The sequence below is a fragment of the Notothenia rossii genome (assembly GCF_949606895.1).
Source record: "Notothenia rossii genome assembly, chromosome: 11".
Taxonomy (NCBI): Eukaryota; Metazoa; Chordata; class Actinopteri; order Perciformes; family Nototheniidae; genus Notothenia; species Notothenia rossii.
This window is the reverse complement of record NC_136910.1, coordinates 15,188,798-15,203,200: the sequence shown is the minus strand read 5'-3', so window position 1 is coordinate 15,203,200 and position 14,403 is coordinate 15,188,798.

Genomic DNA, 14,403 nt, shown 5'->3' with positions numbered 1-14,403 from the left:
CCATGTATTTAACATATATTGCATCATTTTATGCATTTTTCAGAAAAAGAGGGAATTAGGCCTACTGTAGGGCTATGAAGTTAGTTTTATGTTGGATACTGGACGACATTCTTCTTGCACAGTTTAACAGATTGTCGGAACATGGTTTTATTTAGGGACCATCAATGTGTTGGAGTGACACAAAACCAATGTTATTTTAAATACCTCTGTGCTCACTTATTGGAGTTGCAAGAACTACATGTGTCATAACTACACATGCATTTTGTCAATTACCTTTTTTTCAATAACATGCCTTTTCCAATTGTGGAAAATAGGTATGGTTTGACATTAACTAAAGATGCATAGAATAACAAGTGGATAAAAGTTTCTATTGTAAATCTGGTGGTCATATAACGGTTACAAAGGTACTACTTTGTTGAGCTCCAAGTGAATATATTTGAGTGTTGGCCAGTCTGCAGTTTGTGCCTCTACCACTAGATGTAAGCAGTGATACACTGGCCTCCCAAATGCATTCACACAGACTCCCACTCAGTATACACACACTAACACAAATATATAACCACTCTTTTCACTTCTTCAGAAAACCTCTTGTCAAAGTTTTTACTTCGCACTCAAAGTAACAATTAAAAGTTTGACAGATTTTGAAAAAGAAAATGTCTGGATTCCCTGCAGAACAGAGCAAAGAAAAGGTGATGAATCAATAGCCATTACCTTTCACACACACCTCTCTCCGGTACTGGGAGAGTACATGTAATGGTTATTTGATGTCAGTGTGTGTTTATAGTCCTGCCATCCTTTCGGAACCAGTGACCTGAATTCAGAGAAACTGTAGAATGTTGTTTTTAAGTACAGTCGTTTTTATTTGTCCTCTCTAGTCTCACTACTTCAAAAACTTCAATACATTTGCTAAATGTCACCTTTTCTTTTGTCTTTGCTAAGAACAAACGTCTGTTCTGATATCATACCTCCAGGCAGTACATTTTTAAAATAAAAAACCCTTCAAGTTTTCTTTTGAGTTGATTTTACCATGGAGAGTAAATCTGACATTATGGGGGAGCCTTTAATTAGAGACACAATCGTTAGTTGATTGATTTTCTATTCAATGATATAAGAAGTTGCTAAGTGACGAAAAGCATCTCTCTTAAAAATGTCATTAGTGGTTTCCAAGCATCGAAACGACCTTTGCCAAAATGAAAAAAATATGAACTTGCCAACACACACCAGAGCAAACATAGATGTAGTTATACAGAAACACAAATGGTGAAAGCCAAGACTAAATGAAAAGGTTGAAAGCAATGTACCAAATATTTGTTGATGTTGTAAAGGCAAATGATATGACGTCGAGACAAATAAGACTTAAGGTGTCAGTATAGGCGGTGTGTATAAGTGATTATGGCTGGCCAAATAGCTTTGGAAACCTCTTTCCCCAACACCTTTCCAATGTAGCATTTGCTAAAGTACAGCTGATAGAAATCTGAATAATTTTGCAGGTAATTGGTCCTGAACCAAGTTTTGGACAGATTAAGAATTCTGACATTATATTGGCTCTAGATGACTAGTTAGGATCATCAAAGCTATTGCGGTTCAACCTGTTGGGAACATGAATGTACCAAATTTCCCATCCATAGTAATCCTTTATTCTATACTGTAGTTGCAAAGAAATGTCACTTTGGACTAGAGTTCAATGTCCTTTCAGACCGACATTTGTATTCTTAGAGCTTGGAAAGGAGAAAAGCTCCTCTATTGTGGGCAGAGTTTTCTTGACTTTAGACATTGATATCTTCACATAGACTTAATGGATTTTTACAATATTAACTGCTTTTAAAATCTGTGTTCTTTTGATATTTAAACAAAAGAAGGAGTTGGGACCTGTGATGAGGGTTATTAGTGCAAGTGGTATTGAAGGAAAAGGTAAAGCCAACCAGCCTGAAAGCTTATGTTGAAAGGAAGTGGGTCAACATGAGAAATACAGATGGTGCATTCAACAAAGGTTATTAGACGATTCTCTTTCAGAACACAATAAGCTTTTAGAGCTTAGTGAAGGACTGCGGTCCCTGATGTGTCCAATGCCTTACTGAGGGATGAATGGAAACAAATTGGAGTTGTTAAGAAGATCAATAAGAACCCTGAATGTAAAGGAAAGACAGCTGGAAGTCTCTGGATTTGTCTTCTTGATCCACAAAATCTAAGTTCAGTAACAAACAGAATGCTTCAACATGTTTTTAGCACACAATAATTGTCGTACTATGATACAACTGATGTGGACTGTTACATTTAAAAGCTTGCATAGCATTGGGGGTAGTTGTAGAGCAAACAATTCAGAAATAATTCATTAAATTAAAAACCTCCGACACAATTTATCCGAACACTAAAACCAGAACAGACAAGGTAAAGGTAATCATAAACATCTAAACGTATGAATACAAAACGACTTTGCAAGATTCTTTATTTCTGAAATACTTTATTCCCATCCTACCTGAACGCAGACCTCCAAGAGCTCAAACAGGAAGTTGTGATGGCAATAAAAGAATGAGCCTATAGTGCTGTGACTATTACACTCATATAAAAGTGACAAAGTGTTTAAATAAGATCTATCCGAGCCTGATAAACATGATTTCATGATCAAACGGTTAAACAGAGTACGTAGACCAACTCTAGCAGGGTAATTATTATTATAACAATTATTATTATTGTAATGTTACCTTGGTTGGTGATTGGCTAATGGTTACACAAGCCAAAAAATCGTTATGACATCATAAAGTGGCCAAAATCTGATCAGCTCATTTTCAGACAGGTTTTTATATAAAAGGATCAGGACAAAAAGTGAGAGAATATTTCTTCCTGAGACTTTCAGAATCTCTTTACACAGAGGGGACACATGTTTATGTATAACAGACATGAAGAAGTGGATTTTGCATAATAGGTCCCCTTTAATAGCAAGAGATTTTTTGCAATGTTCTCCAATGGTCCACCTCGCAAAATCTGTTGCTTATTTAATGGGAATACTGACACAGCATTCCAACTATCCTTTATGCTAAGCACAAAACTCTTTATTATTCCGCCGGGTTACTTTGCGCCTCTTCTTCTACCACATTGAACATCACAGAAACTCAAAACGTTCAGCCTGGTCGGGAATCGATGGCTATTACTTTTATCATTCATAACTTTCATAATTCCAGAGATACATCCCATAATACATCATATTTTTAACATGGAAGTCAATGGAGAAACTCTTCAGACTTGAACAATCTTCATGCAACTTCAACTGTTCTGCTCCTTCTTCAACTGCTAACCGTTCCTTCATACTTTCACTCAGAAACCTCATTCCAACTTTAAAATGTTACACATCTTTCTGGAATTATTCGTGTAACACAACTTTTAAATCTAATTTTTACTTTTAGAGATTAAACATTGTTCAGACCTTGGTAAAGAGGCCTTCTTCAGATTTTAGAGTGCGTGATGTCACAGCGGAGGACAGATTCAATTTTGCCTTCATATTTTCTTTTAAACCTGCCATAATTCCCAAACCCTACATTCCTGAGACATAATTGTTCATGACAAACGTAGGAAAACATCTCGTAGCTTGAACATTTTTAAAATTAAGCAAAATAATTAAACAAAATGCCTCTTGAACATGTCTCCATTAAACCCCATTGTAAATTCAGCCTCATCGATCCCCACCACAGCAGCCGCACACCTTTAGTTAATCTGCCAAAAAGGCCACATTATTAACCCGAAAGTTCACAGAAAGTACACTTCAGATGCTCAAGCTCCTTGACATACTTCACGCTTTGAAATTTCACAGATATCTGTTACGGTTCTTCAACAAAACGTTCCCATGTAAGAGGTTTATCTCTCATTCAGAACAATGAAAATGCTCTCCTCTCACTGATGACCATGGAAACCTTTGATCTCTGGACACGTCGTTAGCTCAAATATAAACACCTGCATGGAACACGATGATGTCATAACTCCAACTGACATGCCCAGAGCAGCAGACTTCAGATAATGGTTAACACAACTCTACGTCAATCATGGGGTGTCATCATATGCCGTTCCCATGGACACATCCCTCGCCATAAAACACGATGTTGCTGTAACTCCAATAGACACAGTCCGATCGTCCCACAATCTTCACCTGTATATCACCTCTCCAAGCCTCAACAGCTCTACATCAAATCTGACATCTCACCATATGCCGTTTCTATGGAAACGCATCCCTCGCCATAAAACGGTGGCGTTTTTCTCATAACTTCAGTGAAAATGCTCCAAACAGCCCAAAACTTCACAGGTTTGGTAACGATACAGCCATCAACGCATCTAAGCGTATTATGGGATGTCATCAAATGCCATTGGCATGGCGACAGATCATTCGCTATCAAGTTAGTTCAAAAGTTTGCAGTTCAAATATTCTGCTGCTTTTCCAAGCCTTTTTACTTTCTTTTCTTCTCTCATCCAACATTCAAGCCTCCAGTGTTCATGTATAATTTCAATCTAAATTCTTCACTTTCTTCTTACACATTACATTTCGGCATAGCAGTTTAGCGTCAGCTTAAAGCATTCCCACTAGCAATTTCTTCAAGAATTGGATTGCATTCTCTAGTCTGCACTTGTTTGTCACACATGAATTAATCTACTCTGGTTTGCTGGTGGAAAATTAAGAATGTTGGTACCGTGTCTAAAATTAGATTGTGCTTTCAACTGAATGCAGATGTGATTTCCCAAAAAGTTGCATCAATGTCAGCACTTCTTGGGAACAGTTCCTCTTGTTTAATGTGAAAATGATTTTGTTCTATGGAAGTTTCATTGAGTCTTTTCTCTTCTTGTGAATCACGGCATGGTTTGGACATTTGAATCTGGCCAGTAACAATAAGGGAGTCGACATGTCAGAGTGGCCAGCGGAGTTATTGGGGCGAGTCAGCTGCTGTGCTTTGACCTGTGCTATAGGCAGATCCTGAGGAAGGTTCAGGCCATATTGGACCAATCATCCCCGGAGGAGGGAGTTCAAACTTCTTTCTTTTTGCTGTGGAAACATTTGCACTGTTTGTCGGTATGATCAGTGTAGGTTTTTGCATTAAGAGATAATTGTGTTTTGTGCAACCAAATTTCCCCTTGTGGTAAATAAATGTTCAAGGTTTGTGAGCGATACGTTCACATGCGCGCAATAAACTCAAAGAACCATTTAAGACAACATAGTAGCTGAAGCACACCATGTACTGAAGAGGTAGAGCTGTGTTGTCAATATCCCCACTGTACAAAAGACTCCAGAAATTATATATGTTCTTTTTTGAGGATGATTTCCAGGCAGACACAAAACCCAGAAGCACATATTGTACACTTAATTGCAGGATGCAATACAATGCACATAGACAATGAAGAAACAGTCAATAGGTTAAGGCAGATGGTGCAGAGAAGAGGAGCTCCTATGGGATCATTCAGGGCTATAGAATTATAAAGAAAGAGATGATGGGCTCTAATTGTATTCTCTTCAAAGGAAAGGAAATTATGTTGCACATTGATTGAAGTACTTCATTGCATTCATCAATGCCAATTTGGAACTGATAAGTTTGGATGATAGCTGCTGTTTTAAGAGCTGTTACCCAACACAGAAAAATACACTTCAAGAAGCGATCACAGTGCACCAGAGAGGCCGTTTCTATTTAGCACCCATGGGTTCACAGAACCATACTTTACTGTAAGTGACCTTACTCCTTACTGTGTATACATATATACTATATATATATATATCATATACTTTATCTGCCTGACACACCTCTGATGGTGCCATCATTCAGGCTGCAAGGAAAATGAGTCCATTTAACTGAATGGTAGGCTATAATACAGTGATGTTTTTGACAACTGTAATATTCCTAGGGAGTTATATTCGATCTTGCATGGGGGTGTAAGAAAATATCATTTCTTAAACAACCTCAATATTATTTGTTGTGATATTGTATCAATTCTTAAAAACACAATTGAGTTTTTAATCAAGACTTGACGTGCAAAAATGCACGGCAGACACTGTTACCATTGAAGGAATTACGGTTATTGTTGGAGCAATTCAGAGCTTGTGGTTCAAATGATGATTTATTTAATATAAAAATATTGATACAAACTGCTAATTTAATTTGATTTGTTTGCCATTTAGATGGCGGAGAAGCAGCCACTTTCCGATCGCATTTAATTTGATTCAATGACATTACATAATGTTTGGAAGTCAACACCGTTTATTATTTATTAAATAATCACACAGCATCACTTGTGAAATGTGTGCCAGACCCCTAGACTCACCTCAGGTGGCAGAGATTAACCCTAAAATCAGTCAAATGAAGTCACATTTCACATTGGTGCTAAATAGAAACATGTGCAGATGACACTTTAAAATAGAGCTCAATCTAGGGAAGGTGTCTGAGGCAGATGACAACACACTGAGGAACAAAATCAGACAAATTATTTATGATGTATTTTCAAATTATCATCATTCTGACACGACCCCCGCTCCATTGCCTTTCTCTTCCCTCGTCTTCCTCCTTAAATCTGCTTTCGGTGATGGTGAGTGGGTCGTGTGTGACGCCTGAGCTTCCTCATGGAGGGGCGCACATGGGGAGGACTCGGGCAGACAGGCGCTCGCACCCTCAGTCATCCTGAGCTAAGAATAACTCGTAGGAGGAGGAGGGAGGAGATAAGCAGAGAGCAATAGAAACGTTATTTTTTATTTTTACCTCATGTGGCCCTCTGATGCATCGCAGATGTGACTTCACCCTTAAAATATATAAATATTTTAAGTCCAATACACCCTCCATGACTTCTTTCTTTAGTTGACTATGACTCAGGGTAGCATTTCATTAACACAGCACAACTTCAAGTTCAACTCTTTGGACAAATCACTGCCCTTCTCCTCAGAGCTGGTAGTTGTGGTAGGAGTATCTAGCAAGGAACAACATGTTAGCCACAGAATGTACTGACACACAGCACTGTTACCATAGCAACCGTGACTTACCCGTTAGCGTATTACAGTGGACGTGCACAGACTGGCTGATTCGATCTCTCAGCATCAATCAATTCATTCATTAAATCACCATTTGACACATTCAGTGTCCTTTCTTTGGCTGTCTGCCTCACACACTCATATTGAACGTGTTGTGTTCATGAGCCTAAACTGTCAATGTTTCTACAACAATTTAAATTATTCCTGATTATTCTTAAGGGGTATACAATAAAATCATTTCATATCATTATACAAATGTTCACCACTCTTTTTAATTTTCATTATTGTTTTCTACTTATTTTTATATTATTAATGTATTCTATGAATTTGTTATCAGCGTTATCCAATCATCAACAATTTACCTTCACATTGTCTATTGTTAATGTGTCATTATGGTCAATAAAGCTATTTGAATTGAATTAATCAATTAATAAATGGTTGTTATTATATGTTATCATAGGAAAAGTAAAACATAACAACAAATAATGTACATTAATAGAAACTTAACACTAGCATTGACTATTTTCTTACATATTATGTTCCCATTGGTCAGCAATGAACTTCCCTTCTTAAAATGTAGTTGTACTGTAGTAGCACCAACTCTATTATATCTATTATGCAATGAGTTTTTGTTCATAATTGAATTTAGCTGTCAATCATCACAAAACGGTTAAACACACACACACACACACACACACACACACACACACACACACACAACCATTATTCTCTAAAGAATAAAAGTCTTAACTCCCTTTGAGGGTTTTTCGATTGCATTGTCTGAAGCAGTCCATCTATGATTCCAGAGCATGGTGGATGTATTTGTGTCTTTGTCAGACCTCCTGCCCAGCTGTGCAAGCTGACAGCAGCAGACACTGAGGACAGTTAATGCAGGATGCACAGCTGAGAAGAGAAACATGGGAATAATGGCTGGGAGATATGCAAACAAGAGGTAATCACCGCAATTATTATAATCACAATCTCTATTTTGGATTTCAGCCCTCAGGGCAATTCTGGTGTGTGTGTGTGTGTGTGTGTGTGTGTGTGTGTGTGTGTGTGTGTGTGTGTGTGTGTGTGTGTGTGTGTGTGTGTGTGTGTGTGTGTGTGTGTGTGTGTGTGTGTGTGTGTGTGTGTGTGTGTGTGTGTGTGTGTGTGTGTGTGTGTGTGTGTGTGTGTGTGTGTGTGTGTGTGTGTGTGTGTGTGTGTGTGTGTGTGTGTGTGTGTGTGTGTGTGTGTGTGTGTGTTTTAGAAGTATTCCACGCTCCTATTGAAGGCCTCCAGTTCCACATTAACCCTTAATCTGTCACAGTAATCCTTAATGCCAATGCAATCCACTATCTCCAAGCACAACAGACCCATTCATTTGCCTGCACGTCTGAATCCTTTCCTTATGACTTATTACCACTCATCCTCTTAAGTCTTTCTTTCTCTCATTCTCTCTGACTCTTTACTGTGCATTAACAAACCTCTCTATTTGTCTCCATGTTTCTGTCTCTTTTCAGTCATCCTCTCCCATCCCTCTCCTCCAAAGTCTCCCTTCATCCCTCCAGATCAGAAAGCTTAACTGTTCCCTGTCACTCATGTAGCTCCAGACACAGTATAGTTAATATACTGAAACAATCGATTTAAACGTGACCTAAAGGGGACGAAAAATGATATTGTGTTTTAATGTCAGACAAAATGAACAAAGTGTCCCTTGAGACCCAAACTGACTCCCCAGTCTGATGTTCGGTGGCAACATTTGTAAGTAATTATTCCTGGCAGCTGCTTACTAACCTACTGCCCTTTATGCCTACTGGCATGTACGCATTGACAGAGGACTTCTCTCCTGTTTGCTTTAAGGGGCACTACAGTATAGTTAAAATAAGACAAATGTACGGTGAGGTTAAGGAGAGATGACATCATCTTAAAAAGAAGGGTACCACTACCCAATAGTCCTGAACATTTCAAATGTCAATCGTCGAGTGAACTTCACAAAGATAAAAGGTTGTTTCTCTGCTTTGTTATCATCTATAGTTCGTTTCAAAGTGACATCATAAAAACACAATGAAAATGTTGAAGAAATAAAGATGGAGATTCAATGTTGAGAAAATAAATAATTATTTCGATGTTGCTAGCCCAATACAGAAAAAGTCACACTCGGATCTCTTTTTGAATAATCCAGATTATATTAAAGTTTACTGCTGTTTTGTACCATTTTATATTTAGAGACATTTAGTATCAATAGTCGTACAGTTTGGCTTTAGTTGGGAGATCAGCTGTTTGAGTAGCAAATCCACTACATTGCATTTGCTCTCTTAGCTTCATGAGTCAAATAAAAAAAAGTAAAAAAGACATTTACGAGCTAGAGAAAGAAAATAATCTTACACTTATCCTTATCATTAATTTGACTACAAAACTTAAAAACACAACAAAAGTAAACTCAGCAAAACTGTCCACTGCCCAGACAATATACTCAACTCAACATGGCCGACACAAACCAGGGATGTGTTTCTGGAGGCTGAGCTCAATCAAAAGTCAAACATTTCAAGTCTTTCGAACCTGGAGGCAGTTTGGGGCACTGTGACATTAGTGGCTACATCTACTGACACAGCCGTCTCTTTGAGTCCTCATCGCTCGGTTGACATTTCCTATTCTTTAAGAGAGATTTATCTCTGCTCCTTGGTGCTTCCATCTTCCATACATCTTTGCTGACTAGCCGAATCACCCTCATCCCTATCCCCCATGGTACAGTCATAATTATATGAACAGAAGGTCTTCCTAACGATCAGTGGCGGCTGATCGAAAATAGTTTTGGTGGGGCTATGGAAATGGTGACAAAACAATACTAGGGCGGTCCCGGGAGAAATGACCCTTTAAATTATGACTTCTGGTGATGTTAGAGGGGAGGGGGGGGGAGGACAAATTGAGGCTTAAAAATATGAGATAATCCATAATCTTCAGTGTGGTTAGCTATGAATCTTCCTGTGCAACAGTACAGTATAGGCCCACACAAACTGCAGAACACTGGTGCTTTGGGAAGACTCAAATGATTTAATTCCCATTCAAAATCAGGAGACTAAATACGATAAAAAAATAAAATAATAAAAGACGTGCTAAACTCCCATCATGCCTTGCGTCACGTTACCATCCAACAGACCACATAAAGCACACACAGTGAAAACACGATATATTTTGCAGCAGACCCAATCGCAGTAAATCATCATCAACTCTGCTATGTGTATTGTATGACGACTACATAAATGTATCCATTAACTCTATTGTTAATTAGAATAGGTTTTCCTGGTTTTCATCAGTGACCGTGAGTTAGCGTAGCTGTGCGGAGAATCAGTGTATTACCGCGGACTATATTGTAGTATCGCTTCTCGGCCTTTTGGCTAAGATCAAGTGTAGTATCTGTTCTTATCAGTTTAATATCTGATACGTCCCCTACCCGGGGACCATATATTAAATTGATTTTTGGAATAGGGAGATGGAATAGGGGCTTGCTCCGTCCACTCCACGCATCGACCTGGTATTGCAGTACCTCCAGGAACGGTGCACCCCCTCTTTATGTTAAAAACAAAGAACCCATCACGCTCAGGATACACGGTCAAAGACTAGTTGGTCTACAATCTGTGTTCCAAACACGTTAATCTAACAGCTATTTCTTATTATATATCTACCTGCAATGCATTTGCATATTCGAAATAACTATGTAAAACGAAGTAGATAGTAATGCAAAAGCTCAGAGTAAATATATGTAACCAGTGTTTGCTCAATGTGGTTATCTTTTGAAACACTAACATTATTTTCTGTCAATCCTGTTAAACCCATCATTATATCACGTGTGTGTGTGTGTGTGTGTGTGTGTGTGTGTGTGTCGGCGGCTGTTTCCAAAACTTAACCCGAAATCCCATCATGCATTGCGACATGGCATAAGAGTCTAACTAATGCCAAATACACGTGGGTTTCTTTTAAATTGAAAACCCAAGGTAATTGTGTTTCTCAGATTTTCTTTATTCATTCATTATGTGGATTATATTTCTCCAAAAGCTGACTTCACAATACGACACCAGCACTTAAAGTGGTTTTCTCGTGAATATACTCGCTGCCAAACTGTTCAAACGGCAGATCACTCTTGGTTCTCTTCAGATCGCATAAATCTTTCGCCTTTTACTAAAGATTTCCGTGGAGAGGACCAATAAGAGTTATAACTAATTTTTTGATGCCCTGCTTCATGCGGGGCTTTCCAACATTGTCAAAATAAAAATATCTGTACAACTTCAGAAATGACTGCTTCCTCCATTCTATTACATACCATTTATTTTAGCTATACCATTAAATGGTTATAGTCTATGGTATGTGACATATTTATATATATGTCAATTGAATCTTTGCAACCAAACATGCTCTCATTTAAAACCTACACTTTACAATTTCATCCTAGATTTAAATGAATTCAAATACTCAAAGGAAGTAACCGTCAATAGTAAATTATTGCTGATAATACATTAAATATATGATATAGTATGGGATGTCATGCTATGTTATTTGACTTAATTCAAGTGTATGATATTTAAGAATGTGGTGCTGGGACCGTAACGTATAATACCCTGCTATATATACAGTGTATGGCAATACCCCATTATTCTTCAAGGGAATATATTAGATGTATTTACGTTTAAAGGTAGGGTATGTACATTTGAGAAACCGGCTCGAGATCGCTAGAATTTGAAAATACACGACCGGAGAAAATCTGCCACTTCCTTATAGAGCCCCTCCTCCAACTCACACGAACGCGCATATGACCAATGAGGGCACGAGATAAGTTTGTGCACAGATGGAAGGCTGACAGGCAGGTAGGCCATCCAGTTATTTTAGCCGGGCCGGCTAAAATGATTGGTCGTGCTTTTTACAGTACTACGGTTTCCGCAAATGATTTTTTTTTTAATGGATTTTTTGTCAAAGCACTTAAGATATACATTGCTATCGGGATGTTAAGAGCATTCCATGGAATATAACAAAACGTGTATCTCGAGCCGGTTTCACAAACTTACATACCCTACCATGTATCAGTAAAATGTATAATCTACAATAAAATCTTGTTTAAAATTGTGTTACGATGTCTAAAGTTACTGATAAGTCACATGTTTCCTGCCTGGCCAGGCCCTTGGCATTAGTTTATCATTACGGGGCGCTGCCCCCGAGCCAAACAGCAACAACCAGCACGTTGCAAAAGTCTCAATAGTAAACTGTGCCGCCGAAACATAATTTCAGCCAATCAGCGCCGTCAAATATTTTGGTCACGAGGGCGCTCACGTTGGCGCCCACGTTGCTTACGTGCGTTGACGTGAGTTGTTTTTTAGACTCGTGAGGAACTGGGGTAGTATCTATAGTAACGCAGTGTAGGCGGAGCCGTGACGTCATCTTCAATGAGCTCCCCAGAAGAACAACAAAGCCGTTAGCTCTTAGCACTCAGAGCTCACAGCTCTTCATATCTGTTCAGAAACTAGAGAAAAGTTAAACAAGTACAAACCACATACTGTCTGTGTCATGGCGAATACAGTCGCTGGTTTATTTATGTCTATATAGGCCGTTGTTGTGAGTGTGGACGGTCGGAGCATTTACAACGTTAGCTTAGCCAAATCTCCATTAGAAAACACGCATTTTAAAAGGTTTTGCCTGCCGTCTGTCTGCAGACTTGTCAAAGCCTTAATTCATGGTTTTTACTATCCGGTATCAGTATGTTGTTACTTCGGCATCATTTTGAAACGTGTATTACAATTAAATCACGGTCAAATATGTTCATCTTGTTGTAGTTGTAGCCCCCTTGACAGCGATTCTCTCTCTAGTTTAGCATAGTCAGCCCGACTCAGCCTGGTTGTTCCCGGCCCTAGAACAACGATTTTATGGGGCCATTACATCACCAGAAGTCTCAATTTAAGGGGTCATTTCTCCCGAAAATTGTTTTTTACTCACTATATTAACAGCCCCACCAAAAATATTTTCCACCAGCCGCCACTGCCCGGGAGACAGAGGTAAAGTATTTGTTGGATACTTTATTTTCCAAAACAGCAAAAATGAAAACGCTCACACAGTGAGGAATGAAAAATCAAAGAGTTCCAAGAGCATAGACCTAACATGACAAGAAACGATACGCATTGACCTGAACATGACAAGACGAACTGACACTGAACACTGGGAGACAGGGGAATTTAAACACAGGGTAACAAGGCACAGGTGGGAACAATCATGGGCGGGGCTGACACTGATGGGCACAGGAGACACACGAGGATTGACAGGTGAAAACAATCCGGGAATTAGACACACCAGGGAAATAACGACAGACATGAAAAACACAGGGAAAAGGACCAGACAATAACCCAGGAGGAAAAACATGACAGCAAACACCCAAACCTAGACAGACAACACTAAAACTTGTGACATAAACCTGGGGGTGTGACAGGGTCTCAGTTGGTTTGGTGTCCTATGCTTACTTTTAATACTTGTACAACTTCTGGCCCGTAATTTCAATTGCCCATTTGAGCGACCAGAGAGAGAGAGAGAGAGGGGTGGAGGGGGATATCCAGTCTCTGATTGTGTTACGTTATTATGAGAGTGCTCTCATACTTGTTTGATTCTGAAATTGTATATATTTATATAAATATAAGTGTGTGTGTGTGTGTGTGTGTGTATGTCCGCACCTGTATCCTGTTATTGTCTCATTATACCGCATGTCAATGCATTAAAAGTAAATATATATAAGTCGTCATGAACACATCTGTCCATCAGAGTGCTGCTGTGCCTCCTGTCATCATTAATGGACGTCTCTTTAAAATGACCGCTCAGAGGAGAGGAGTTCTCATTTCTCTAACCGCCTGCTGCTTCCACTCCTCTCTCCTCGGTTCCCCTCCTCAGTCCTCCGCTCGCATCTCCTGTGGGCGGCACCAAGTCTCGAGGAGAGGAGTCGATGATAGGAGTCGAGGAGGGGAAATTTGAGTATTGAGAAACCTCTACAGTGTTGCCCTTAGGGACATGATGAGCGTCCGGGCCATTAACAGATGCAGTAAGCCCTCTCGATGAATCCCTGCCCTTCCTCCCCGGTTCGTCCCACAGCTCCTCCCGGTTAAAACCATGTACAAACAAGTGATATCTTAACGGTAATCTAAGCGTGGAACTGATTAAATCATGACCTATTGGATATCAAGTTAAATAATAAATATATAATTGTACGCAATATACAATATTCTACAATAAATATTCTCCTCATTGCTCCACACGGATCGGATGTAACCTTCCTCTCATTAATATCTGAAACAAACCGAAATGTAATATTTTCATTACGTTTTCAACATTGTAAGAAATCAAAGAAAGCCTTGGTGGTCGATTGGTTACGGCTCATGATACGAAATCTGAATGTTCTCGGTTCTATT